We start from the raw sequence: 27,081 nt of genomic DNA on the forward strand, positions 1-27,081 counted from the left end.
GACAGTTTTGACTGCTGGTGAAAGGCATGATCTTGTCCATATGCAAGTTTTTGACTTTCTTCATCGGCATGTTTCCCCAGGCTACATGTGTGAGGCTGAATATGACACTGTACTACGCCACAGTGCTGCTGACAACATTGGGCTCTACTCAGTTATTTTCATTGCGTCAAGCATTCTTCCCATGCAGAACTACTACTAGACCATAAACCATACCCAAAAATTGGGCCTTGCCACCTTTTAGTGCCAGAAACAGTAATGGAGGAGGAAAAAGAGTGTGTTTTCAAAAGGAAGAGTTTAATATAAAGAACAAAATACTAGCCCTTTAACCCATGTGATCCTCTAGCAAAGAAAATATCAATATCCTACTCCAAGTGGTGAAATGGTTAGTGAATAACATCATAATGGTCAGGATATTGCTCTGACATTAGCTGAGTTTTCAGCTTATACGTTCCATAATTTCTCTTCAATAATAGAGGAGTGCCTAACATGCATTTCAGCACAGGGATGGGCATATGTCGTACTGTACTTCCAACAAAACTTTTAATAGACAGTTTTAGCCATTACTACTAGTCTACTGCAACACGATATTTTCAGTTATTAAACATCAAACTGCAGACTCACAAACATAAATACATGGTTTTAATAATCAGGTTTTGTTCATAAATGAAACTACTCATAAAGAGACTTCTTATTTATAAAAAACTATCCATTTAGATAGAAATGCAAGTGATTTAATAAACTATGTGATTAATCAATGGTTAATTAAATAAAATAAATTAATAAAATTAATTATGTGAATTAATAAAAATTACTCAATTAATTTCTACAAAAGTCTTGTGAATAGGCTGTTAAGTCCCTAACTCCCATAAGAGTAAGCATACTGAATTTAAGATATGCTGCATAGTGGCTTTTTTTGTTTCAGCTCACCGTCCTAAGATTTGTGCCATATATTATAGTTGTTGTGCACAGGCATTCATTCATCGATATTTGGTGATGTGCAAAGCACTGTACAGTATTTTAAAATGTATCTATGTTGACTTCCCCTCATTGCTCAAGACATGAGGAATTCAAGATTTTTAAGATTTATTGTGAAACACTGTTGTACTTGAAGCTTTACCATCCTACAGGGATTTTACCATCATTTGTCTGCATTTACAGCATTATCACTTCTGCACATAAAAATATTGTCCTTATCTTTCCTCAAAAATAAGTATTTAACTGATGAGATATGCAGTATATTTCTTTATCCTGTGGAAACTTTAAGTGCTTAATATGTTTCTGTGAGTTCTGTGTAACATAATGGATCGGCTTTATTTGAGCATAAAACGGCATTGTGGCTTTCTGTGTTTTACTTGAAGCACAGTAATTCTCAGCTTTTTTCAATAATCATTATGTCTTTTCTGAAAGTTCTTCTTTTCTCACTTCTCAGGCTCAGGTTCTTACTTGCTTGATGAGAGATGGGAGGCACTTGTCAACCCACGACAGCAGCCTTGGAGGAACCCTGGCTCCATTCTGAGAGCTATTCTCTATGAATATCTCAGGGCACATTACCAATAATCATTTGTGTAATTGCTCCAGGAGATCATATTGTTTATTATTTTTCAAAGAAAATGTCAGCTATAATCATCAAGAATATTATCAAGCTGTCATGTTAGCAACATGGTGTGAAAATAAATATTTTTATATTACCATCACTTGGTATTTGAATCAAGTAATAATACTAACATTTTCTTTGAAATCTCCAAGGTGTTTATTCTGTTTTGTTATGATTCAGATCAATTATGTTGCATATAAATTAAACTTTTAAGTATGCTGTTGCAGAGGCTAATATTCCTTTTGTTTCATCTGGCAAACAAAATATTTTTTGTTGTAGCTTGGTAATTCCATTCTTCATATAATGCTCTCATGTGGGAAGAATGCTTTTAAAACTCATCAAGTCCTGAAAATTCACAGTGGAAATACTCTTATTACTTTTGAGGCCAAAAGAGAAAATACATCATAAAACAAACTGTCTACACTCTGGATGCACATATTCACTCTACACTACACATATTCAAATCACAGTAAGGCACCAAGGACAAAAAAACAAATATCCCAATTTTAGATCCTTTCCTTCATCAAATCTTGTAAGAGCAAAACCGAATCAAATAAAAGAGCCTCCAGTCCATCCTCTGTGTTAATTCTTGTTTTGCTTGCTTTTCTCTTGCTAGTTCCAAGATGTTTCTATTCAATGTAACTATTCTTTACACTCTCTATCATACTGTTCCAGGTGCCCAGAAGCACACCTTTGACAGATAATGGCTCTGCCTTTATAGCCAATGCTTCAGCTTTCACATCATATATGAAAACTGAAATAACATTTCTGTTGAAGATTTGCAGTTTGGTCTTTAAATGGTAGATTTTCACCAACCAAATCTCTCTGTAGCATGAGCTGTCAGCGCACCTGCTGTTTTATCAGTTCATAACTTCGATTTCCTACTAGATATCTTCTTTGGCATATGCCATTGGCAGTGTGTACTAATTAATTCAGCTCTTACAATCTTTTGCATTGCAATGGAATGTTTGAGCAGGGATATGATGGATTCTCATCAGGTAGTTTTTCATAATTAATGTTATCTTGCTTAAGATTCCTGACAGCCTTTTGGTTTCTAACAGTGTGTCAACAAAACATGAAATGTCTGGCACATTGTTGTAGCGTCTTTAGTTGCCCAAGTTTTCTCATAACAAAGTTATTGGCAAATCCAAACAAGAATATTATGCCTCTCTCACTTCTTGTTCACAGTGTCAATTACAATGGCTGCAGAGAGTGCATTTCCAGCTGCTGTCAACTGCACTTTTGTCAACTGCCTAGGAGCAGCTCCATCTCTGCTTCCAAATATGCCAGAACTGGCCTTAGGACTATATCACTGATTCCTTTGCATTTCTTCAGCTGAACCTGAAAGACAATTTCTAATACTGAAAACTGAGCAACTTATGCTGTGCTATTTGAGTAATTCTTAAAGAAACCAAAACCTACAGCAAAAACCCCACATAAAAGCAAGAGATATAACTTAAACTGGCTGTAGTATAAAATCATCCATGTCTTTTTTTTCTCATTAGAAGTTCCACCTGCTTATCACCATCCTTCTATATTTCTATATATTTTGATTCTAAGCTTCCTTATGGCATATGTAACATTATACATAATGCTACTTTGGTGTTCTCACTGGTGATTTACCTATCATATTGCTGAAGCTCAGCTACTGTTATTACCCTTTAATGGAGGAAAAAACCAAAAAGCAAAAATGTTGTTTTGAAGAGAAAGCCTGAAATACTTGCTTTTAGCTTTTTTAAAAAATTAATTTAATTTTAAGTATAACTTAAAGCACTGGCACAGGGCTTACTGGATGGAAAGCAGCTTGCCATAAAAGGGTCATCAGTTCCTTGTGGACACCAGGTTGAACACAGACCAGCAATGAGCCCTTGCAGGCTCCCAGGCTGCACTAGGAATGTTGTCAGCAGGTCAAGGGAGGGGATTCTTTCCCTCTGCTCTGCCCTGGTGAGGCACAGCCAAGTATTGTGCCCACTGCTGGGCTCTCAGTGCAAGACAGGCACGCATGCACTGGAGTGCATTCAGCAAAGGCACACAAAGGTGATTAAGCCTTGGACCATCTTTCACACAAGACAAGGCTCAAAGGATGGGGACTGTTCAGCCTGGAGAACAGAAGCATCAAAGCAATCTTATCAATGATACACCTGACAGGAGGGAGTAAAGAAGACAAAGCCACATTGTTCTTAGTTGTGTCCAGTGGACCAGAGGAATTGGCCACCAAAATATAGAAAATTCCATCTAAACACGAGTAAGAGACTTTTTGATACGAGGTTGGTCAAACATCAGAACAGGTTGCCCAGAGATGTTTTGGAATCTCCCCACCTGCAGATATTGAAAAGATGTCTGATCATGACTCTGAGAAACTTTCTGTGGCTAATTCTGCTGTAAGCACAGGGGAGTGCCAGACAGATGTCAGAGAGCTGGAGTACCTCTTCTGTGAGGACAGGCTGAGAGAGAGGGGGCATGTAGGGATAGGACAAGGGGGAATGTTTTTAAGCTGAAAGAGGGTAAATTTAGTCTATTAGGAAGAAATTCTTCACTGTGAGGTTGGTGAGGCACTGGAACATGATGCCCAGAGAAGCTGTGGATGCCCCATCCCTGGAAGTGTTCAAGGACAGGTTGGATGGGACTTTGAGCAACTTGGTCACTGGGAAGGTGCCCCTGCCCATGACAAGATGTTGGAACTAGATGATCCTTAAAGTCCCTTCCAACCCAAACCATTCTGTGATTCTTTATCCAGAGGACCATTCTATAAATATCTAGTTTATAGCATGCTAAGTATAATACCCACTTACTGACTCCTAATAAATACTGATTTGTTGCTTGAAACCTGAAGGCATGGTGGAGGATTTGATTGTAGCAAGACAGGGAAACTACTTCGCCTTTTTTTCCCTTGAAAATCCTGAAACTATTAGTTTAAAGAAAATTCTTATTAAAGTATGCTTTTTATAACACTACATTTTTCTAATTGACAGAGAGTATATGTGCCAAGTCTAAATAACTTAAAAGATTAATAAATCTGGATTAAAATCATCTGGCTTACCACCCTTCATAAAGATGTGTACTGCATATATAAGACTCCAACAAACACTGTGGGTTTTTACCTTGTGGAACTAACTGCTGTTTTCTCACAGACATCTATCTTCACGTGGGTTTTTCACTTCTTTCAAGTGACTCCAGAATTGCCATTATGTACCAAATTTCCAAGTGCAAATTTACCAAAGACTTGCAAATAAGCACAAATATGCTCCATAATAATATCATATGTCTTATTAAACCCTCTCTAATTTGCTCCATTCAATCTAGTTTTACAAACGCACTACTTTATTAGCACATTATTCATCATGGAAATATCTGCCTATGTTATTCTTTGTAGTGAAATATGTCATGACATGGCTTTACCTCAGGGATTTTCATTCTCATTACTTCTATACTTAACTAGTTTTTACACTTTGAATGCCATCATGTTCTGAAGACTGTCAGTGACAATGGGACAAAACATAACAGCACCAGAGGCTGAATGGGCTGTAGCCAGACCTGCATTATGACTCCAATTAAATTATCTATTTTGAAATTTCACTTTTTCTTTTTGTAAGGTTTCAGCAGAAGGCAATGTATCCTTTTCATCTCTTCATCTTCTCATTCACTGAGAGACACCATGGTGATATCTTCATATCTCTATATTACAATGGTTTTGCCCTGCAAAGGACTATTAACTAAATTTCATAATAATCTTTTCCTAAGCACCATTAACATAATTAACAGCCTGTTAACTAAGACATTAGAGCTTCAGCAACACATAATAAATTGTAAGTCCACAGCTGGTAGGAAACCCTTTCAGGAGAAACACTGCTCAGGAACACAACAGCTAGAACTGTGAAAATCTGTTTGTTCAGTGGTGGAAAACTTTCAGTGTCCCTTAGAGAAAAACAAATGTCTGACTTAAATTGTTCCTAAAATGTGCTTAAATAAGTATCATGCTAAGGAAATGCACTTCCACCAGCCAGAGCTCCATGAAAACTGGTTAACTATTCTTTTAAAGACTGCTTCCTTAACGGACATCATTTTGCTACAATAACTATATATTGGATCATTAACTGCCCTTCAGCAACAATTATTTGATATTATGGTGAACTAGTCAGAGAAACTTTAAATTAGAAAACAAAGATCTTTCTGGTCATTAGGAAGTAGCTAAGGAAAAAGCTATCATGACCAGGTATTTTGAGATATCTTGAGTAAATAATTTGCTAATAGCTAGTATCCTTTAAGTTTCCTTAGTAATTTTATAACAAGTGCATTAAGAAACTGTTACAATTCTTATGCCAGGTTTGCTATGCAAGTCCTAAGTTTATGAATTTAAATTTCTTTCCCCTTTTTAAAACACTACCACACTCTTATAACTACATTAAAGGACCATAGCTCAAGACTCTTTTTCACATACAACAGTGTCTTTTCTTATTTGTCTGGGGAATGCACTGCTGCTAAATTAACTCACATGGTGTGACACACTTCACTCAGCCCTTGCCACAAGAATTGCCACCACAAAAGTTGCTGTGTCCTACTTAGGAAATCAGTACAGAAACAAGCTGCATAATGGCACCATTATGGGAACATTAATAAACTGCCAACCACTTAGACCGCTTTAGAAAATCTAGGGGCTGCATGGCTGCCAAAATGATTGTCATAATGTACTAGAGCAAAACAGTCAATATAGTTCTGAAAATCTGAGATGAGCTTCACTGTCCATCCTGAGTTTTCCCATAGAATCAGATCCTAACACTACTACAAGACATGAGTTGCAGAAATTATATGTATCAAAAAACACATAATTTGCCTTTAAGCATCCTTTGCTTTTTCAGTCATTAAAGCAATCAATTCCTGCATCAATCCAAAATGAGCTGTTTTACATGAAAACCTTCACTGTTCCTCTCCTGAGCTGTCATGTTCCCTTGTTGTATGCCTTTCACTTTTTTATCTTGGTAAAGCAGGATTAAAAAAAAAAAAAAAAGCAAGCAAGTAAAAAAATTACTGGATCTGCTAGGGCTTGTTTGGTTGTTTTTTTTGCAGTCACTCAGTGTATGAGCAATCAAGGATGAATGCACAGAACAAAATGAAGGTGAAAGTGTAGAAAATGCTGCTTTGCTCTTTTAGTTGCTGAATTTTCTAGGGCAGTCATACTTTTGGTAACTAAACACTATCATTTTGCTAGAAGTGGGGAAAGGAACAAAAGTATCTTCTGTTTCTAAACTCAACTCAAATCCCCTTGCCCATGTCCTGCACTATCACTACTGTTGCCATGGGCTACTTAATGCTCCACTTTACATCCAGAAGATTTTCAACCTTTCTTTGCTCAGTAAGGAGCAAAGTTTAGCTTCAAACCTTTAATCCCTCCTCAAGACTCACTTCTACAACTATTTTGAACTCTGCAAGTGTGACAGCATCTGGGACAGCTGAGCAGATACTGATCACAGCCCCCAAATGCCATTAAAACAGCAAACCTAACAATGTATTCCAATCCATGGAATAGGAACTGCATCCCAGGAAGAACACACAGCCAAGACAATACTGTAATTTATCTCACATTTGTACTCCAGTATTAAAAGAAAATAACAAGTGAGTTACAGATAAAGAGAAAACACAGTACTGTCATCCATCCCTTCCCAAAGAGAGTCAGCACAGCGCAGCTCCCAACAGGCTGCAGAGCAAGGAGCATTACACATTATTGGGTGTGTGGATTTTCTAACATCTTTAAGAAAATCATTTAGATCCTACTTGTACAGCCTCAAATACGGTTGCAACCTCATATAAACCTGCATCTTTGTAATTCAAATTTCTTTGCTTGTAAAAAACAAGGAAAGATTTTAATGCTTAAAGGCATAACATTTTCTTCCCCCATTTCTATATTTCTTAGTCTGAAAATCCCAGACGCTTACTATACTTTCAAAAATCCTTCTTCAGGGTAGAAATGAAGAATGTGAAGGAATAAAGTGTTTAAGAAGAGACGATTTTTCTCCTCAAACAACCTGACACCGGATACTGAAACCCCAAGGGGCTAGTCCTTCTCTCATTTGCTCACATGAACACCACTCAGTTCAACACAAGATATTACAATGAAGTGATCTAAGGCATGTCTCCAGAGTCACAAGACTATGGAGCAGAAAATCCATATGAAGAAGGGAAATTTTAGAAAAAAACTTATGTTTTGAGAAGCCTTTTGTGAATTTCTTCCTCCATCTATCTTCCTGATAGGCAACTGTAAGTGTTGGAATTAATACACGCTCCATTCCATCTCTGTGGATAAAAGCCAGATTTTTTGAGCCTATAATTTTAGCACAACATAATGAACACACAGTTCTCCAATAGCTGCCTTGTAAATAATCACAAAAGCAGTCATTTTTCAGATTTCCATCACAAATATTACTCTGTCTCTTCAGTCCACCCATCTTCCCTGAAGACAAATAATTTGATATAACAGGGAAAAGAATTTGAACATAAACCAGAGTTCATGCACACAGGGGAAATCACTAAGGAAACCAAATTTATGATCACTGTTCAGTGAATAAATAGCTCTTTGATACATGCTATAGAATGAAATAAATATATCTGCTACTTTGTTAACATTTATTGTACAAGTAAATACAACACACGTTAGAAAGGTAAATCTTTACCAAGAACAAAATACGATTTGCCATTAACATTCAGAAAATCTGTCTACTGAAGTTGCATTAACATGTTGTTACATATCTTTACATATATTGATCTGTAAAAGAGTTCTCTAAGTCATTATTTCTTGCTCATGATTCTATGTCTAGACCTTCCATTTCACTGATGTTATCTGTGGCTGAGATTGGGATCAGCTCCAGAGCAGATGACTCTCACTGAAAACAATTCCCAGCTGAACGGAGTAATGCACAAAGACAGTGAGAGGCTCTAATGATCAAAACCACTGAGCTGCAAGTCTGAAGAGGCAGCAAGTCACGTAGGGTCTGATATATAAAGAGTAGACGCTGACTGTGCGAAAGAACAGAATTCCTGGGCAGGCTAGTCCCTTGAGAGTCCCTTGAGTGCCATCACTCTGCTTCCACAGGACTGGGCTAACATGGAGCAGGATGATGAGCTTCCTCACCACCAGGGACCACACAGTTCCCTGACAGCAACGTCCCTCTGCCACAGCCCCATGCTGTTCTTTGCCCTCTCTTTCCTGCAGGAAAGAAGTGTCACCTCTGCTCCAGGGGGCAATCACAGCCCCTCAATCTACTGATAAAACTCTCTCCTCGTCCTCCATGCAGAGCCTGGCAGTAGCACTGATTTGGGACTACAGCTTGAACATGCACTGGTCTGGCAGTGCCTCGGGCCACTCCAGGGTCCCAGAGACATCCTGGGAGGAGCTCACTGTGTCCGTAGGAATTCATGTAGATTCATCAAAATTCAGCTTTATCCTAAAAAAAAAAAAAAAAAAAAAAAACCACAAAAACTACCAAATGTACAAAAAAAATTATTTGCTGTCTTTTATTCTTGTACAGTTTGAATATCATAAGGCAAAACTGCAGAGTTCAATTTGCTTTATCACAGCATGACTGGGAGAGTCCAGCTAGGGTTTTTGAACATTTGGGTGTGCACATGGTAGACAACAGGGCAGCGGCTTGGAGTTTGCCACAGGGAAATTTGTGCTGGTATTACTGCAACAGAGAATTTGTAAGTGCGGAGGCAGCGCTGGGATGCTGTTAGAGGAAGCCGGGGGCTCTGACAGACCAGTAAGAGTGGCTGAGGGCATTATCACCCCATCTGTCCACCCCCCTTTTCTCTCCAAAGCCAGCCTTCCCGAAGCAGAGGCAGGAGAGACAGACGTACCTGCTGCTCGGCGCGGATCCCGCTCTCGGCTCAGCGGAGCCGCCCGGCCGCGGCAGCCGCGGGCGCAGCGCGGCGGCTCCGGCGCCCGCTCCGGAGCAGCAGCTCCCGGCGCCCGGGGCAGCCGAGAGCGCTAACACCTCGGAGCGCGGCTGCTCCGTCTGACACAGCCCATCTGGCAAAAGCCGAAGTGAGAAAGGCAGCGAGATTACACAGGAACTGTGGTGGTATTAAGGGGATGTGTAAAGTCATGCTTTCCAAGGAAAAAAATATGCAATTAAGTCAGTTGCTTCGTATTTGTTCACAGTATCTGTGGTAGTACATTCAATTAAAATTAAATAAAAGGAAATAAATCTCAGCTGGAGCTCTGCCTGGATAAGTGCCCAAGCAGGAAGTAGAGTTTTATTGTCTAAACGATTTATGTTTGTGGGCAATTAATAAAACTGATTTTTCTGTTGATTCTGCACTTTTACCTGATAATTATGGAACATTGTGGGGGTGAGAAGCTGCCACTGTCATTGAAATAAATTTCCACTCTAAACAAACAGGAGGCAAAAATGACACTGTATCGTATCAAAATTTTAAGGGGAGAAGTGTTTTTAAAAATTCATTGTTTCCCATCTATTCCGAGGTATCTTTTGGTTTTATAAATATGGTTTAGAATACTTTAAAGTACACATACTTTGAAGTCCCTACCCATTGCCACAACAGACAAAATAAATCCTTGCATAAAACAGAGTTCTGTTTGTGCACATTTTTAAACAATATTGGTCTGGTATGAAATGGAGCCTGGCATAGGCATTCTAGTTTTTCTACAAGATTTTTGCATAAACCTGGGCAAACCACACCACCTCTTTGTGTGTTAACTGTGAGGGTAGGGAGGCATGGAAATTCAGTATAGCCCTTCCTTACCTTACCAAAATGCTGAGAGGAGAAAATACGGAGTGGGTATGGCTTCACATATGGTTACAGCTACAGAAATCAACTAAAGAAGGTGAGGGTGCATGCCAAGTGCTGGTCTGCAGGTCTCCATCCAACAGTAACATTCCCCAACTGTTACCACAGTCCCTAACACTGGCTTTGGCTTTGCTATCTCAAACATTGCCTAGGAAGGGCTCAGGGGTAGCAAGGGCAGAGGCCTCTGTGCAGTGGTAGCCTGGACTTGGCAGCCCTGATTTATGGGAGAAGGGGAGCAGAGTTCCTTCTAGCTGGACACACACCATGCAGCACCAATTGGCCTCAAGACTGGAGACCTGCCCCTGCCTGTTTTATTTACTATTATAGACATAGCCCGTGAAACTTTCTGATAAAGGGACATGGCTTCTGGTTACAGACAATATAAAATTAGATTAATGGTAAGAGTCAAGCACATACTGTTGTTTGTCAATTTGACCTGCAATTAGATCCACACTGACAGTTTCTTGGCTGGAGTTTTCAGGACACAAAATACATTTTGCAAATACAGGCATAGCCTTTGCTGGGTTGGATTCTGCCAATGACCTGAAACCCAGCAGCACGACCTCCCTCTTTCTTGCAATGTATGTGCTGCTGCAAGGACCTCTCCCTCAGGGTGCTGCACACTGCTGTAAGTCAGACAAGCCAGACCCACAAGAGGTCCTGCAGAGCTGCAATCCAAACACACTGGACCAGCAAACACACGAACTGTGAAACCACTTCTCTAGCAAACACACAAGGAACAGGCCATGGGAAGAACATCTGGTGAAAGTTACAGTTGTGTAACAAAGCACCCCCCAAAGAGACGAAGAGGAAAACTGGTTAAAAAAATTCCTGATGGAAGATTGTGTCCTACTTAAATCAAAGCACTTTTGCAGGAATATTTCTATCTGTAGGTTTTACAAAAATAGTCTACTCATTCCTTTTCAATATAGCTGAAACATTTCATTTTGAGAAATTCAGAGCATTTTCTTTCACTGCTAGTGATAATGTGTTTTATTGCAGAGTATCTCAGAAGTGACAGGCTGGGAGTTGCCTGAAGACAGCAACTGACTGTCCATTCCTCTGCTATTTAGGTACAATCAACTTAAATAGAGCATCCCTGGCAGAGCTTTGTCTAATCTAGCCTCACAAGAATTTCTTTTTTGTGAGTTTCATCTTGCTTACCGGTCAAGAAGCTATTCCTAATATCTAATGTAAATTTACCTCATAATTTTGAAACTATTCTAGAGAAAATGTCATTGAAGCATTTGGTCTTATTGAAACAAGACATTTATTAAAAAGGTCATTTTTCTATTCCCTCAACAATTTTTCAGGATGTTTTTCAAAAACTGGATCACAGTCAGATGTCAGTTTGACATTAAGGGATAATCAGAATTTACTGCAGAATAGTTGCCCTCATTTCCAGCTTTGTGTTTTCTCTTCATGACTAAATGTGCAGGACTACCTCAGTGCACATCTGTAAATGTAAGGAGAGGCAATAGGGTGCTGCTTCATCTTTGTTTCTGCTGAAGAAAGCCTTGGGTAAGCTCTTAAGTATGACCCAGGCTGAGCATGGAAGTGAGGTCAGGAGGGACCACAAGAAAAGACTGTTACAGAAAATTATTGAAGTATTCTTAATTCATGAAGATCTTATTATCATAGCGAAAGTAGGGGCAGTGAGAACAGCAGGGAACTCTCTGCAAATAGACCTGAATCTTGGCATGGGGAGATTTGCTATTTATGTGCTTGCAATATAGGACAAAGCTGCCTTTTCCTTTTTGAGTATCTGCTGGGAGTACAACGTTTCCCAAATTAATGAAAATCAAGAGTTAAGTTAAATGACACAATAAAATCCAGACATTGATTTTTATGTTAGGAGTCGTCTTTATGCAAAGCATAATGTATCATCTTAAATGTCACTCATTCAAGTGATCCTATTATAATTCTATTCCTTGGTGATGGCCAGGAAAAAGTTGTTCAGGGCATTCATCAACACTGTCTCTATTTTTTTTGTCTACTATGAAACCTGACTGTAAGAAATCTCAGATATTGGTTGAGAGAAAAACTGAGAGATAGTTGCTACCAAAGCTGGATCAGCTGTGTATGCTCCATTCCTGTGCTCTTCTGTGTGCTCAGATACAAATCACCTCTAAAAATCAGTAGAGGCAAACAGGGAGCTGTGGGGTCAGAATGCCAGGAAAAAAAAGGGTTTGTAACTGGCGTCTCTAAACAATGCTGATGGAGCACTAGGCCTACAACCAGCAGCTCCCAGATGTATGCAAAGAGTTTGGAAACTGTGTTTGCAATAATGTGGAGAGCACTGAGCTCATGTCCCTTTCCCAGGTCCACACAAGCTCAACCTAAGCATAGATGAAGCAGACTCTGAGGGAAGAGTGCCATCTACTGAACCCCAGCCTTTGGGCTGCCCACCCAAATACAGCTCACTCAACCTAGAAGCCCCACATGTCCCCATCTGCAACCCTCCCAGCCCACCAGAAACAGCCTTTCCCATCTCTGGTCTTCCTTAAATGCAATGTGAGCAGTAGAAGCCTATAGAAATACCACCAAGGTATAGAAACAGAAATCAAAATTTCTCTTGTATTTCCTGTTTTACAAATTAATTGCTTATTTATATAGCAAGAAAATAACAGCTAAGAATACCTGTAATGACTGGACTGGTCTGTGGGTGATTAACTCAGGTGTCCACAGCTCTCAGCATCACTGCAAAGGAATCATTCTTCATAAAGAAGAAGAAATTGATCTATTCTAAGACTAGAAAGCTACATCTACTGATCAACGTCCCTATTCATCAGAGCAGTAACCTGCTGCTACATTAGCTGGGCCACAAGGGTGCTATGGTATTTTTCCATTCCATTTAATAAATTAGCTGTTCTGCTATTAACGTGCTTCATATTTAAGCAAGATAGTCACTGGCTCCTAAAGAATCAGAGCCAGTCCTTTACATAAACTGTCCCAGGGCTCAATTAATTACTGCAGTGACCAAGTGCTTAAATGAAACTTCGTTTTCCAGATATGTCCCATCAACACAGACTGGAATCAATAAGGCTCATTTCAAGCAATTTACCCACCATCTCTATATTCTAGGCAGCACTTACATTCATCTGGATAGTATTAGTTTATCATATGTCTCTGATGTATTTTCCTGTCAAACCTTCCTATTCCATGCTCATACAGATGAATGAACAGTGTCAAAATAATTTCATTCTGTTTTATCTTTGCAAGAATTTCAGAGCTGTGGATGGGAGAGAGGGGTAATTATCTAGGTCTGTGAGGGCCATGGAACAAGGACAGCATCCTTTCTGATTGTCACAGACATACTTTAGTTGATACTCAGCCTTCAGTCAGATCACTGAATAAGAGAAAATGATAATTTACTGTATCACCCCAACAGCCTTTATGGTCCTTTGCTCAGCCAAGGCAATTGTCTCCTCAGAGTCTTTGTGCCACTTGAATGATATAAAAAAAAAAACGTCACTACCTCACGTAACAGCGAGGAATTTGGGAAAAGCAGTTGTAACTTGCCTAGATATCAGTTTGGTATTGTTTATTTACTTCAGCTCATTCCTTTATTCAGCAATTACAGAATATGCAGGAGGTGAGGCAGCTGAAATTATCTTTATCAGCAGTTTTAATCTGAAGCAAAGGGGCATCAGGCAATGAAAGAGACAAACTGAAGTTTCTTAGCAGTCTGCTTGATTCACAGAGATCAGACTGAAGGAGATGTCTGTTCCCAAGTGGCTATTTAAGAATTAACCTTTAAAGAGGGTATTTGCTAGATTGAAAAGAAATGAGAATACATTGCTTCTAAGGATGTGGCCCAGAATTGTTCCTACTCTCTTGGCGAGGCATCACTCCCTTAAAGAGCCTTCCTTTCAGATGATTAGCTATCATTCAGTAGTACCAATACACTAAAACACACATTTCCTAACAAGAGCTGTCTCCTGCCTCCAATCCAGGCATCATAGTCTGTCCTACAGACTTAATACAATTGCAGCTGAGCAAAAAGCTAATTTGAATTTCAACAGCCTGTGGCCACAAAAAGGAACAAGCAATTCAGGTTTCCAGGAATTTCTGGATGAGAAGTACAATACAGCTGCATAATTACAGTACACCAATATGTGAAATATGCAACTAACTGAGTACTTTCCATGATGCTTGCAACTTAAACTGATGCATCCACTTCATATACAACTTGATTATACAGGCTTGTATCAATAAGGTGGAGTGGAACAGAAAAAAAGAGACCTGCTCCTGGCTGCAATATTGTTTCACTGCCACAGAGACACTGCCAAGAGGGTCTCCTTCCATTGCATTAATGTATGCATCCAATTATAGAGAGAGGCTTTTTGTTTGCTTGTTCCAGCTGTAGAAAGCAATGCTATACTTGTGCTTACACTGTTGTGTTCATGTCTACTGCAGAGGATAAAGCCTTTTTGGAAAGAGACCCCAAATCCAGCTAGAAGAAAATACTACCTTCATATGTCAAGTAAGCATCTACATTGGGCAGTTAGAGTAATCTATTTGTTTTTTCTGTTAAATTTCAAATGAACAACTCTACAGTCTTACTTTGGACTGTTTTTCATACTTTCTGTTTTCTCTACTTGGAAAATAGATCTTTATTTCTTGAACTCCTTCACAAACACCAGTGTGCAAAGGTTTAATATTGATTTTTATCTGAATTCATTCAGTAGTAGACCCTGGTCTTGCAAAGAAATCAGTGCAAAAACTTCTTTCTGCTTGTAGCAAAGACAAAAATCTCATTCAGAGGGAGATTAGCTAAATCTTCTGCTCCTTCATTTTAGAGAACTGGCTTTTTTGCACTAAGAAACAAAAGTGAATAAATGCATTTCCAGGATGTTGACTTCCCTGCAATTTTTCATGGAAGGGAGCAGAGCCCCGAGTTTGTTTGATTTTCCTTGGACTGTAACAAGATGTTTTCTAGACAAAATGTTTCACCTCACAAAAGGTGTGCTTAGTTGAAAGATTTAGTGTTAAGAACCCTTTCTGTTCCTATGTTGGAGATGTGAGGCACAGAAACTCACACAAATCCAACACTTCTGGGCAAGAGAGGCAAGGAAACCTCATCATTTTCTCATCTAGAACTTGTTCCAATGACAAAAAGCTAAAAGTGAATTAAAAGGAAACAAAGAGAAAGTCCATCCTGTGGAATGCTGAAGGTCCTTCTCTCCACTCAGTTCCCAGATGAAAAGGATGCTCAGCAGCTCATACTTTTCTTGATTTTCCTACAGTTCATGTATGTAACATTTTAAAAAAGAACATCCCTTTTGCATAATGGTTGTATCATCCCAGAACCGTTCCTGAGAATGAGATTCACTCTGGAAAAACAATCACAAAACACCCACTGTTCAATAGGTCCTTGACACAGTGGGGTGGACTGAGAATAGCATGTCAGATTTAATTTTAAATGTGTCAAATTTTCTTTCCTCATATCATATTTTCTTGAGTATTTTTATGGTATTCTTTTGATTTTTCTTGAATTAATGCCCAAATTTTAACTTATTTTATTCTCATTAGGCTACATGAGAACTGATATAGTCACATCATGTCAAGAATTTGCAAATAAATATTTATGGACCTTAAAAAACTGAATTATGTAAATGAAGTTCAATAAATTGTGAAAATATATAATATTCTCCACACTGTGTCATGTACATCTTATAGTCTTCAAAAAAAAATTCTTTTCAAGTGATGTTATGAGCTTGATAGAGCACAACATTTCCACTGGAACCATCATGGTTTAATTACATGACAGCATATGTACTCCAAATATTTCTAAAATGGGTAGAACTTGTAATGTAAATGCAAATCAAAATAGCTACATGACCTGTGCAGTAGCCAGTTTTCAGAGCTGTATAGCAATGCCATCCAGAAAACATCAAAATGTTCTAAAGCGGGGCGTTGAAAAAAAAACCACAAACCAAAACCAAACAAAAAAACCCCAAACAAACAAAACCAAACTAAAAAACCTCAATCATTTTTACATGTTATGCTGAAAGACCAGCACAAGCAGGGCCAAATATCATCAGCCCACACTCCTCATTTCCTCATTCCTCTGAAGAGACTGGGCTGCCTGCAGTCTGCATTACATCGTGTTCCATAAGATCATTTGCTATTTTACAAGAGGAATTTCAACCATCAGGAACATGGATTTTAAAAATAGAGGACATTTTAGAAAGAAGCGTGTACTGATTTTAACAGCAATGTTGAAATATAATGATTTTGGGAAACATTATGAGTAGCGCATATTTTTAAAATTAAAAAAAAGAAACAGTCAAGACTACAAAAGGTGAGGCTCTTGCTATAAATATATGCATACTTCTCATACCCTCCAAAAGAAAGAACAATCAGCATTTTTAAACCAAGGCATGTGCCTGACTTCATCCTTAAAGTGGGTCTGTTTTTAGAAGGGATCTGAACAATCAGTTTTACCAACTTCAGCAAAGAAGCTGAGAATAGGCAAAGTAACCTATTACTCTTGAAAATGCAGGCCATTATACATCTTTTCTAAAAATTTAATTACATTAAAAAAAAGATCTTAGCTAATCAAACTCATACAGGAAGCATGTGCAGGGTGACTCATGCCTTCCTCTGCATTGTGCTGGCAGAAAATGGAGCTGGTGGGGGCAATGCCTTCCCTGTCTCAGTGCAATGCACTCATCTGGCAGCTGTGGTGGATTCCAGCCACTCCAAATTCTGGCAGGGGAGCAGGCAGGGTATGCCAGGACCAGGCTTTATACAAGCCAGAGGAAGCACTGCAGCAAGAAGAGGTTATGATTTTCTACAGGGCACAGATCCTGTTACCAGCATCACTAATCTTGGTACCCCTCTAGTTTGTTTTTCCTGGCAGAAGTCAAGTGCCTCATATAGCCATGCTCATTCTGACACGCATTCTAAAAGGCATACGTTAGACTTGTATCTATAATAGACCAAAAAAGGACCTTCATAATCAGATTACATCTGCTGTGATAATCACAGTCCTCAATTACACAACTGTATATAAAATACCTAATGTTTCAAGAAGTAACATTTTTCAACATTAAATTAAACTTGATAAAAATACATTATACTTCCTGCAACTTCTCTCTATATGTCAGAAGAACAATGCTGTATTTATAGCAAAGATGATATTCCCATTAAATCTTTCAATCAGCTAGGGACTGAGATAATTGGCAAAATCCTCTTCACTGCTATTTAGTCAGCTGGCTTTAAACCACAGTTAAACTTTACAACAGTGTTTCTCACCCACTCTAGTTTTATTGATGTCATTATATCTGTCAATCTTGAACAGGAAGATGCAGAGAGAATTAAGAAAGTTTTTGTTTGCCTGATCATTCTGAACCTCGTCAAGGTGGCAGAATCTAAGAAAGTAAATATTAGTTATGATTGACAGAAAAGTCTTCAGTTACTTTCACTATTTCCCATCTACCATTCCACATAATAAAATACATCCCTGTGGCACAGGCACTCAACGTAAGGTCAGCTGTCTGTGGAGAAGAGTGAACCTGGAGATGCAGGACTATGAAAGGAAGCATAAAGAAGCACTTTCAGTCCCAATCAGCTGTGCTCTGGACCAATGGCTGACAAAGGGATGATGCAGATATTTTAAACTTGTGGTATGAGGTTTACCAGAATATTTTGTCTGTCATATTTGCAGTGCAATCCATAGCAGTGTCAATGTCTATTTATTGGTAAATACCTAGCAGGACAAAGGGTTTGGATAGACTTTTACACCTGTAAATCATAAAAGGTACAAAAATTGGTGCATAATTTTCCAGTGTTTATTTTTATGGGCTATTGGACCTCCTGAAATGTAGCTCTTGATCAGACATTTTTAGTCTAAACATTTCTGGAAATTATGTGGGAAAGCAGTCTACATTTTTACATAGCAGTGATTGTAGGAAAAAATATTAACTTTTTTCCTCCAAAATGATATGCAGAATGAGAACCATCTTACCTCTTTTTAGCCATCTCAAATCTAGGCATTTACTTTACTTAAAGTATAGATTCACCCTATAAACTACAGAAAGACTGAGGAACCTCCAGACAGAGATTCTCCATCCTAAAATAATTGGCAAAGATGACTTGTGCAGAGTGAGCTGATTTTCCCTATTAGGAGCACAAGTGGGAGGTAATAGGATTTATATGCTGTTCAAGTATTTTCCTAAGTTACAAATCTTCACCACAAAAACTATTAAAAGAGGCCATCTGGAAACATTCCTACTTAATATTTTAATATGGATTTCCCCAAGAGGAAATGTTTCACCATCACTTAAGTAATTTGAAAACTGCTTGTTTGAAAAGAAACACGAGGAGGGGAAAAAAGTGATTTTGCCATGCATTTCAATAATACAATTGTTAAGTAATGGGATAAAAAGCTTGACTGCACACACAGAGAGGAACACAGAAGCACAAAGGTAGGAGGGGGAGTTCAAATTACGCCCCACCCCTTCTCATGCCAGCCCCATCTCAGCAGGCCCATGTTCATGTCTATGAAGAGCACAAGGGCTCAAGGCAGGTGGAGAAATCCCCAAAACCTATATAGAGAAACAGCCCCCAACCAGGACTGGCACAGGAGTGCCTCAGCTTCATGGACTGGGGACATCCATCCCCATGAGGCCATGGGAGCTGCTCTCCAGCTCACCCTCCACAGAGGGGGCCACTGCCTAGGGCAGGGGATGCACTGTGGGATGTAGAGAAAGAACATTTCAGGACTGTACAGGACCAATTATGGGATCTTTAGGGCAGGAACCAGAGGTGGAGAAAAAGAAGGATCAAGGTGATTTGAGAAGGAACACACAGAGAAAGATAGAAGAATAAGGGGATTAAAGGGATGTGTTATGTATGAACAGGGGCTGGTCAGCATACTCATCTGGCTGTGCCCCGCACCCCATTATTGAAATTTATCCCATCCTCTTGCTAAACCTCTCTCTAGCTCTTTTCCTGGGTGAGGGATTCTCTGGGGTGGGTGGGCATTGGTGTGTGTGTCCCTGGGAGTGAGGTGGGAGGAAGGGGAGAGTGGTAATCCCAGGCAGCCTCTGCATGTGCTGTGTGGCTAAGCCCAGCTCCAGGAGGGAGGCCCAATGGGTGTGCTGTGTGTGTGTGCCAGTGCAGGGGTGTAAGAGCATCTGTCCCAGCAGCTGGAATGAAGCTACAGCTTTGGGGGCCCATATGTCCAAGTGCCAGAAACAGGGGAGACAGACCCAGGGACAGCTGTTGGGGTGTAAGAGCCCAGCTGCTGGAGAGACCTGCACTGTACATATGGAGACATCCATCTCTACCAGCAGACCTCCACCCTGCTCAGACAGAGAGGGAAGTAGGATGAGGGAACAGAATTAACATTTTCAATTTTTTCCAAGGAGGATATTTCAACTGACTCAAACAAACTGTGGATTTTTGCTTTAAAGAATATCTTCACACTGTTTCAAATGGGTTTTTCCTCCTGTTTTGAAGCACAGTACTCCCTAGGATACTAAAGATATGCTTCTATTTATTGCTTTTAGAAAAACTTACTGGTACAGATTCTAAAAGTATTCTCATCAAGAGCAGAAAATGTCTGAATGCCTTTCTGAAACTACAAGTTTCAGAAGTAATTCAAACATCACACAGAGGGAATTTTATGGCCTCACTAACACAGTCGGACAGGTTAAACGATCATGATGTTCCCTTCTGGCCTTAAAATTTATTAAGTGCCTCCTATTTTTTCTGTTGATAGGTTCAGTAATACTTTTCAACTGCACATCTCTCTGCAGATATTGCATGGTAGCTGCATATAATTACTTCTATCTTAGAACATGAAAACTCAGATTCAGAGGAGTTAAATGACATAATCATCATGCAAGAGTGCACTAGAACCTACATTAGACCTTAGATTTATTAAGTAGCCATTCTATGTGCAGTCCATCAGCCTCCTAGTTTCTCCCTAGCTAGTTAATTCCAGTCTTCCTTTTTTCTTCCCTTCAGAAAAAATAACAGCAATATCACCTTCTTATTTCTATTGATCTATAAACTGTTGTCAACGGTGATTTCAGCTCATAGAATTTCTTCAGCTATTTCTAAGCAAACTACCATGGGTAACATTAGCTGTGTAGCAGCACTAACAGGGAGTTAATTGCAAAATAATTACCTTAGCATTTAAAAGACACGTTTTGCATCCTCTGCTGCCATAGCTGGTACAGAGGCACGAGACCTATACCAGGTACCTACACCAAAGCTAGCAGAGGTTTTCAGATGACAATCAAAATGGAACTACACACATTACAGTGTACAGGTACCCCAAGTGCAGCTGTGAAGATCCACTGCAGGTTTTCATATTTCATGTGCACCTGACATATATAATGGGAAGTTTGTGGATTCTTCTGGAGATAGGATCATAACTTGCATATGCACCAATCTTATCTTTCACTGTTATTCTGGGTAAAACTATTTACATTTTAAATGATGCATACTCATTCAACATAACAAAATAATTATGACAATACTCTTTGTAATAAATTGTAGTGAGCAAAAACCTAGATTTTGAAGTTCGAGATATAAAGTAAATTGGATATTAATACTTAATTAGGCTAATAAAAAATTGAAGAACAATTTTTACAGCACATTTAATAAATATATTTCATGTGTAAACTGTCTGGAGCAGCTTAAAAACACATTGAATGGAACTGCCCTGAGGTGGCTCAAGTTTCTCCTTTCTAGCTGAATTCAAGGGCGGATTACAATGATCTGTTTTCCACATCAGCTCTGCCCCTTTCTCCATTTTGCTCCATACTGCAGAAGTTTTAGGAAGAGATGATAGGATAACGTACACAAAATTGATAGCACCACACAGGTAAGAGTGAGAACCAAGTGCAGCTCCTTCAGTGACCTCTCCCAGCAGCAGCCTGCTGGCAGTGCCTGAGTAAAGATGCAGAAATCAAAAGAACTGAGAAAATACACTAAAGAAGTTGCCTCCTTTATAGCAATACCATATGTGAGGGGCATTCATCCCCAGGAAATGTATTCATCACACACAGAGCCATGGACTGTGTGACATGCAACAGCTGTAAAAATGTCTTTCCATCCTGCATGTAGGAGATTGTACATCACTATTTTGTGCATAAACCTGGGGTGCTCTGCAGCCTGCCTCAGTCCTACCAGGTATCTTCTATCCTGCTAAGTGCCAGACAGCAAACCTAATTACCAACCTTCCTAACCCCACTCAGTCCTTCATTCTTGTTAGATCCTTCTCTATTTCATATCACTTGTACATGCTCAGAAGTGCCTTTTTAGCAAAATTGAGTGTTTGTTATGTAATTAGGAACTTGTATGTAGATGAACAGGCACTTGGCTTCTGTCTCAATCCTCCAGAGAAACAAAAATGCTTAGAGGTAGTCAGAGATGTGACTAACTTTACACAATTTTGCAATGACCACTGCCGGCCTAACAATCTACACATAACATCATTTACTGTATCTGTTCTCAGGTGTCTCTTTTCCAAAGTTAAAAGTGCTAGGTTACTTTTCTCTTCTTACATAGAAATTATTCCCTGCCTCTGTTTTGTTGAGCTTTTTCTGAGGAGTTTTGGGGAATTTCTTTTTCTATGTGCTTCATATTATATACCATGCTAATGTTATCCTGAGAGATTTTTAGTATATACCTATATGTTTGCCATGGACATATAAAGGAAGACATACTGATTTCAATAATCACAGCAAATCCCTTATACTTTACTTTTAGCTTTGCTCTCTTTGATTTCTCTTATGTATTTTTTTCCTTATTTGTGCTATTGTTTTTCTTTTTAGTCCAGGATCATTAGCTTCCACTGGAGGGTACTAATCTGTAAGGTGAACCTGTTTTGCCCTTCTTAGGCACAGAACTCATTACAAAAGAGACAAGGAGCTGTTTTCTTTCACCCAAAAGAGACAAAGTACAAAATACAACTTCTTAACTTCAGTTTTTCTAAGAAAAATGCCTTCACACACAGCTTCCTACCTTAATTGGTCCTAGTTACTGGTGTTAAAAATGGAGGAAAGGAAAAGGATGACTTTTGCTATTATTTCCATTTTTAACCATATGATATGCTTAATTTATGGAGGTGTGGCACTCAGATATATGAGACAAGAAGGAGAAAAATCCAGGTTAGAAGAGAAGGAAAGAGGATTCTAGGTTTTTAATATAGTATCTAAATATTTTTCTGTATGTTGCAAATTTTTCCTTTTATTAAAGTAAGCTTTGGCTTTAAAAATAATGATTCTGTGAAGAATTAATGTGGAAGAATATTGCATTCAAACTCAATTTTCATACCTGTACCAATATATGAGTTGATGGCAAATTAGACCAAAGAATTGCATTGAAGTGATTCAGAGGAAGCAAGGAGAGGAATGGCAAAAAGCATTTTGGCAAGTCCTAAATGTTTGGGAAGACAGATAGCATGTATATCTCAGTGTAGAAACTTTGGTTGCCTTTTGTGGCCAGGATTTTTTTACCCACAGGAGAAAAAAAAATCTTTAGTATTAACATATTTGTTGAATTAGACACATAATTCTGTCTTTCACTGTACTCCATTTCTCATAAGGCACATAACTTATTCTCAGATTTCCCAGCTGAATGCAGCTCTGAGCTTGTGGAAAGGATTACAGAATTTTATTTGAATACAAGCTAGCAGTTGTGTTTTGTGCCCAGTATGATTACTGAAATCACAATGTGTTCCTTTTTATGTATGGAGCAGATTTATACCAGCGTATATAGAAAAGGCTTTTTCTGCCATTGGCAGTGAAGAATATGATCTGGAGCATCTCCTAAGGCCCCTCAGTTGAGGTACACCTGTTATTACATGTTATAGTCTTTCTCCACTGCTATAAAACACAAGGTCTATATTTTCATGTGTGCTTAAACTAATGATAGATGAGTCACATTCCAAATTACTGTTGTGGAAAGCCAACTCTCAGACACCAATCCATTGTCATGCAAGCATGCCAAAATGAGATTATATCTTTGAGCCAAACTGCGATTAAAAAGGCCCTTAAAAACACTAATAATTTTGACTTAATCAATGATTATTGCTCTTTTAAAATGGAGTTTAGAATTTGTGCCGTGGCTTTGATTTTCACTTTTGTTAAATCAAGCACTGTTTTTGCCAGAATGGAAAATCTGTCACATTGCAATAACACTGCAAGTGCATAAGTACAGTCTAAAAATTGAGCAAGTGTAGCTTTAACATGAGGATGGGAATTAATTGTTCTTTTGCTGTAATATCTGGGGAAGCCGAAGGCAATTCACATTTCCGTGTGCCACCACAATAGTTTCGACCAAACTAATCACCCTCCTAGCCTCATTTCCAAGGCTATATAAAACCCCTGAGCATGACACAAGTCATGCAGCAGAATTCAAGTGAAGTTAGTACTGAAAGATGAGAGTCATGGAAGAATCATTTATTTCAGTAATTATAGTTTGGTGGATTTAACTCAACAGGACATTCCACAAGAAGATATTTCTATAGAAATACCTCTCTTTTTTCATGCTTTCTAATTAAGTTTAAATCTTGCATAGCTCAAAGTAATGTACACAAAATAAGGCAGTTGTAAATACAATAGAGGGAAAGAAAGGATGTCATATATTGCTAAACAAAGATGTGACATTTGCTGGATGGAGAAGAAAATAGAAAAAGCAGAAATATTACAGCCCAACAGGATTCCTGATTTTGCATTCTTCTTCTCTTCTACTTTGATTCTGCTAGCACATGGGATGGATGCCAGAGATGCATCAAACTGTCCAAGTATAATTTAAGTAGTCAGGGAACAGATGTTCACAACAGTTTCTGGTCAGTGCAGGGATTTCACTACCTGCCCACAAGCTTCTACCCACTGTGAAAACTGTATTTCTGGAAGGTGTACTGTATCAGTTTATATCAAAATACATGTATTCTGTAAGGCTGAATGACCCTAATCGACTGCCAATGTAATACAATATCTCCTCCTTTCCTCTTATCCTCCCCTTCTCCAAGACTGGATAGAAGTCACTTACACTGGCCAATATTATAATGCAGACTTCAAATGCCCAAATACTTTAGGAATATGACTTTGAATGTTGGTGACTTCCTACAGCGTGAACAGGTGGGAGCAACAGGAGAATGCTGGAAACCGAAGGTGAGCAACAGTTCTTCTTCCCTTCTCCCTTGTACATGCAGCAAAGGTCACTACTTTAATCCACACTTTCAAAGGAACAAGACCATGCCAGCTCCAGAAATCTACCAAAACTTTTTCCTTTTTTCATTTTTCCACAAAAAGTAAGAAAAATGGTAATTTCTCTAAATTGATCATCAAGGTATAGTGATTCTTTTTATTTAAGAGGGAAAGGTTAACCAAATACATTGACGGGATTGAATATCAGGATTTATATACAGAAAGCAATATATTGACATGACTGGAACTGGTAACAGAAAGCAAAAAACAACTCAAACCTAGAAAAGGGTAACTGGGAAAATGCCAGTTGATGAATCAAATATATGACTTCAGCAGCCTAAAAGATTTATTGTTCATTAGGGTTAAGCTCAAACAGCAACATCTGTAGCCCACATATACATATTTTTCCTAATTTTTATGTAGGTCAGCACCAGTGGAATAGCTGTATTAGTGGATCTTTCTGTCTGAAGTTTTTGCCAACTTCCCTGGAGCCCACTACAAGAATGTGCTATCGTGGCAGCACTGCCAGCAGTATCCAAGAAAGGCAATTTTACACTAGCTGTGGTTTTTCTAAACATGCCACAGTATTGTTGTGGCCTTGGCCTTCACTGCAGAAGGCAAAATTCAGATCTCCATCATCATAATGGTGGTGTGTTTGGGGATATATTTGACTTGTTTTAAACATTTTCTTTAAGAAGAAAAATGGTTTTGTACTAATTCTGACAGAACTTCTAGAAGAAGACAAGATTTCACATTTTCTTTAATAAGAAAAGGATCGAGATATATGCTATGATGCATGTAAGAATCACACCACAAAGAGACCTCAGAGTCAAAGAAAAGGAATATCCTGAGACCAACGGGGTCACAGCAGGTTTTCCTAAGCTACCATTACAATGTTAACTCCAGTAAAGCGCAGAAGCAAAAACTCATTGGCTGGGACCCAGTGGGAAATGTAAGTGCTGCATAAAAAATTATTATTTTTCTTTATTTTAACTTCCAGTATGTGATCTCTATTTGCTTAGAGCTTTATTTTTTTTAAGTGGTGTTCTAATCAAATAAAACATTACTGATTTTGAAGACTTCCTGGTCTCTTTGAAGAGCTGACTTGGAGCCAGTCTGAGTATATTGACCTCACATTTGTGCCCTGCTTTGTGGCACTATCTCAGCCAAGAAAATACAAACAAGCTAACACTAATAAACTACTTAGTTTAGGAATAGTATGCTTATCGAATAGCATACAAGTGGAAGATCTCTTTTGTAAGTCCTCTGTTTTAAATGGAAGCACAATATAGTGTTGCCTTATGTCATTAGATCTGCGTGGTACATATGTCCCTTCATGTCTAGGAGATCCCTTAAAATAGTCCTGAAACAAGTGGTCTGGTTGGATCTCCAAGCACTGTCTTATACTCTGTGAAGAAACAAAATAATCATAGTAAATAAAGCTTTTGTTATTTTTTCCACTGTCATAAAAACAATGATAAACTGTTCTTTCTCTGCTTAAACCAAAGTTCCTGAAGTGACTTGGAAATATAAAATAAAGTAACACCACATAGGCTTCATTTTCTCCAGCACAAATATGCTGGCTAGGTAGTTAAGAATACAAAAAAAAAAAAGAAAAGCAAAACACTAAGCAGGATCCTTCATTCCCTGGTTAAAAGGCACTAACACTCAGATGTTGTGTAAATGGTTCCACACCATCTGGCAGCTATAAAGGGAAAAACAAAAAAACAAACCATCATTTGCAGGTTACAGTACTTCTCACATTTTTAATAATGTATCACAGTGTACTCATTGTCATAACACACAGCACAATGTACAAAATATTTAAAGTGCAGTATGTTCCCTCTCATTCATATTTATGCTACATAGCTCAGGAATTCACTTACATGGTGTGCCTTTGCTATTCCCTGTGTTGCCTGGCTGTGTAGATTACATGGGATCTGTGAGAGACGGTGCATTGAACAGCAGTGACATACTTTCCACAACACAGCCTTCACTGCACCACAGATGATAATCACAGCAACTCCTTCTTCCACCATGCTCACAGCCTGCTCCAACACTCCCACAGACTGAAGCCTGTCCTGCAACTGTTCCCACTGCATCCCTGCAGAACTGCATAGACATCAACAGCCAGCTCCCTCAGTACATGGCCAAACCTTGGGTCTATAAAGAATTAACAGATTAATTTAGGATGTGCCATTCTCTCTCTCTGAGAGAGCCCTGCATCCATTCATCTGCTTCAGTGATGCTGAACATAGCCCCAGCATACCTGCACCTATATGTTTCTCCATTCAGACACGGTGAGACATGTTTCTCCATTTGCCTTGCTTTATTATGGTGGTGGAAGCACCAGTATCTGAGGGAAGGATGCAGTCACAGACTTTGCAAGGTCTCGTGTTTGCCACTCTCTGCGTTATTTTTGAAGTCAGCCTGTTTCTTTGCAAATATGTGTCTGTCCCTACAGAGTTCCACTGACAGAAATTTAGAGAGGGCAAGTAAGGGGCATTG

Source organism: Vidua chalybeata, chromosome 5, assembly GCF_026979565.1.
Source record: "Vidua chalybeata isolate OUT-0048 chromosome 5, bVidCha1 merged haplotype, whole genome shotgun sequence".
Lineage (NCBI taxonomy): Eukaryota > Metazoa > Chordata > Aves > Passeriformes > Viduidae > Vidua > Vidua chalybeata.